This window comes from Saimiri boliviensis, chromosome 2, assembly GCF_048565385.1.
Source record: "Saimiri boliviensis isolate mSaiBol1 chromosome 2, mSaiBol1.pri, whole genome shotgun sequence".
Taxonomy (NCBI): Eukaryota; Metazoa; Chordata; class Mammalia; order Primates; family Cebidae; genus Saimiri; species Saimiri boliviensis.
This window is the reverse complement of record NC_133450.1, coordinates 23,765,286-23,769,555: the sequence shown is the minus strand read 5'-3', so window position 1 is coordinate 23,769,555 and position 4,270 is coordinate 23,765,286.

Sequence of the window (4,270 nt, the reverse complement as noted above, 5' to 3'; positions counted from 1 at the left end):
TTGGAAGCTCTCACTTTATGGCTGCAAGAGTGGCAATGGCATACATGTAGTTCATTAAAGGCTTGGGAACACAGAACCCCTGATCAGCAATTTAGATTGAAGAAATATTTTGGGGCAGAGTGTCTAATGACTGGAGAGATGGGTGCACACTTGGAACAATTTAAAGATAAAAAACACCCTGGCTATCATCATCAATAACATAAAGTCACAAATAAGATAATTTTCTTCCAGGTAGATGCTTTACTTGGATAAAAAGGAAGATTATCTATTTTATGGCCAAATTCTATGTACATTCTATGTAAAACATTCAAGAAGGCAGATGAGTTTGCATATAATATAGCACGTTGCAGGAAAATAGACATGAGACATCAGAAAATATGATCACTTGACCGAGAAAGCTAGAGCCCAGGAAGCAATCCTGGAGAGCTTGATAATGCATCCATATTTATAAGAAAGCCAATTATTGAGTCCATTAGACTATGTAGAATGAGTTTCTGAAAATTGTGGTTGGTCAGGCAAATCTTTGCTGTGACCTAAAAAATTTATCTTGAATCCTCAGTAACTCTTACACTGTCTGGCATAGAGGAGTTGACCAATAAAATTTAGCAGAAGAACAACTGAATATAGCTGACCTGATATTCATGGGATGTACAAACATATCTTTATCATTTTTCTTTTTTTCCTGGCACTGTGCTTTGAAAATTTGAGACCAGTCATTTGTCAAACTTGAGCACATGTGAGAATCACCTGGAGGGCTCTTCGCAACACAGATCACTGGCCCCACCACTGCAGTTCAACTGGAATGAGATCTGAGCATTTGCATTTCTAACCTTCAAAGGCAATCCTGTGCTGCTGGTCCACGGACCACATTTTAAGAAGCAACGTAGCCTATAAAGTCACAAAAGAGCAATTATATACTTTAGGGCAAGAGTAGTCAACACCAATTTAAACAGCATGAGTGGATGTCTTCTCCTGTCTAATGGCTCAGTTGTCTTCTAACTTGAAAGTTCTTTGAATCTACGGTCAGTTGTTTGGATACTGCTGAGATGGTAGAGAATGAAGCTGATTTTCTAGAGAAAAGTGACAAAAGAGGAATGCAGTGAATTGAGCCTTACTATTAGGCTCTCCACTAAACTTTTCTCCTTATGCCACAATTGAGAAAAATCAAGTTTAGAGAGTTTAAGTGGTTTGTCTAAGTTCATACTTCCAGTAAGTTGGAATATCAGACCTTCATCCTTCACTCATACCTAAGAAATTAAGACATGCAAGTCAGATTCCACATATAGGCCATGGTAGCAGAAGCAGTATTGACAGCAATATTAACAGTGCCAACGATTACAGGAATTTGAGTATTACTCCCAAAGAAACCTATGATATGGATATCACTATCTTCCTTTTATCTTTGAGAAAACTCAGAAAAGTTAAGTAATCTGTGTTGAGGTTACGTAGCTAGCAAGATATAGGCCAAGGACTGTAAACTCTAAAACCTGCCTTGTTTATATACCACCAAGACCTAATATCAGGCAGTACTCTTCCTAGACCCTTTAATGTAATCCATTTGTTAAATGTGGATTGCCTATGTTACTGTAGGATTCCACTAAATGAAAGTTTGCTCATGAACGACAGAGGAATGCTGTGATGAACCACTTGACACATAGTATCAAACTTTTATGTCTATATCCATAGGTTTACTGCTCCAATACTATATTATTTTATCAAAGCAATATATAAACATAGTTTAATAGAACCAATACAAACTTTATAATAAGTAACAGCAGCCCCTGCTCCAGTTCTCCTTCACTCCTGTCTCAACCTGCTTGCCAGAGGCAACCGCATTCTACCCTTAGTTATCTTCTCTGGTAATTACCTCCACATTTCTCCAAATAAAATATGGACCTATGTTTTAACTCACCGATTTCAGATGTTATTTGCTGACTTCCTAATGTGAAACATTAAGATTTTGTCTGGCACATCCCTTTCTCTTCCTCATTCTTCCAGTGTAGTTATATTACACATTTTAATTAAATATTATTAGGTGTTTTTAGGATTATGACTACATAAATATTGTCCTGTTGACAAAGGTATTGTTAGAATTCCTTTTGCTTTTCTACCTAAATTTTTGTAAAATGCTCCCCTTTTTCTGGGATTGATAATCACCTTTTTAAAATTTACCCCCTCCACTACTTGGATTCATTTGGCTAAATCTCACTCCCATCGATGGCTTTGACAAATGACACAAGATAAGCTTTTGCATTGTCAAGTCTTACTAACGATGTATTTATTTCCTTATGTCAATCTTTGAGGCGTCTCTCCCAGAGTTCTCAGTTTTCTTGCTCCAACCTGAACTGGTTGCTCTTTCAACCACTTTCACAGCTATTACCCTCTGTCATCAACTTGGTTTCTGCATCCTCTCCTGTGACAGATTTCCTGTTTCCTGGTTTTACATTGTTCCTTTACGTAATTCCCTTGTTTAGGAAAGCACATTCTCCAGTACCTTCCTGAAAGTGGATGTGTCATATGTATTTCAAGATTTTGCCTACCTGGAAATATTGCCATTTAAATTTGATAGTTTTCTTCGAGTACCGAAAGATCAATAAAGGATAAAATTATTCCCCCTACTGATTGTACTCCTTTATGGTGTTCTAGCTTCTAATGTTGCTGTTGAGTGGACCAATGCCATTTTGGTTCATTTTCTGTGTGTGACCTGTTATTTTTTTTTCCAGAATATTCTCTTCCTGGTGTTTCAAGTGCCATGATAACATGCTCTGGTGGCTGCTGCTTGGTCAGCCCCTCTGTGAACCTTACAATCTTGTCAGCAGAAAAAGGATTATATTCAGAGTCTAATCAAATAATTCCTCCTCTCTCCTTTTTGTAACCTGTATGCATACACTGCCAGCAAGACTGCATGCTTCCTTTTTGCAAGGCTCTATGCAAAGCATGATCCCTCCTTTCAGGATGCTTGAAATCTAGTAAGATAGGTGTGATAAGCACCAAATACACAGGAGAACTTTAAATAGCATATATGAAAAGCATGACATCACTTCAAGGAAGATAAATGATTTTAGATAAAGAGGTGGGAAATATGCTGAGAATATGGGGATGTTTGGTGAGTTAACAATGTTGGAAGAGTGGCAAAGGTGGGGAAGGAAGTTAGCATTGGAAGGGGTCTGACATCTGGGTGGTTAGCAGCTGTAGAAGAGGTAGAAAAGGATCAGTCATATGCAACAATATGTGCAAGGCATAAAATGGGAAATTGAAAGACATTTCAAGATAACAAGGTGGCTGGATTCCAGCTGACACATGAGTTAATGGGAGATACATAAGAAGAATTTGGGGGCAAAATAGGACAAGCTTTGGATGCAAATTCAATTGTAGGAAGGTAATTTATTTCAATTCACATTTTTTCATTTACTAATTCATATTTTCTGGCAGATTACTGTGAACCAGCCCCTGGCCGTGTACTGGCAAGAGAGCTGAAATGAACAAGGCCTGCTCTCAAGCAGTTAGGTGTCTGTCTCATGTGAGACTATGTTGTGTTGTACTCGTGTCTGTACCTAAGTTCTACAAATGAGTGTGAGTAAGGTACACAATTTGCATTGGGAACACAGAAAAAGAAATAACCAGATTGCTGGATCGTTTACAAATGGCCAAAAGGAGATGAAAGAACAAAATGCAGTATCGGTTATTAGTAGTATGGGTAGAGTGTTCTAGGCAAAGGAAACCACACATTCAAAGACAGAGATAAGAACCCTTGGTATATACGCTTACAGTTATTCACTCATCTTACATTTTTTTTTTTTTTTTTTTTTTTTTTTTTTTTTTTTGAGATGGAGTCTTGCTCTGTCACCAAGGCTGGAGTGCAGTGGTGTGATCTCAGCTCACTGAAACCCCTGCCTCCCAGGTTCAAGTAATTCTCCTGCCTCAGTCTCCTGAGTAGCTGGGATTACAGATATATACAGCCATGTCTAGTTTTTTTTTTTTAAAGTAGAGATGGGATTTCACCATGTTGGCCAGGCTGGTTTCGAACTCCTGACCTCAGGTGATCTGCTGGCCTTGGCCTCCCAAAGTGTTGGGGTTACAGGCATGAGCCACCACACCTAGCCACAAATTTTTGTTGAGTGCTTATTATGCACTAGCTGATAGTACTAGCTATGCTCAAGGAACTACAGATCTTTCAGTAGAGAATATGGTGTCCCTCCTAGGCTGTCAGCTTCATGAGGCCAGGATCTATCTTGTTTGTTGTTTTGCCAATACTTGATATTTGTTAAGT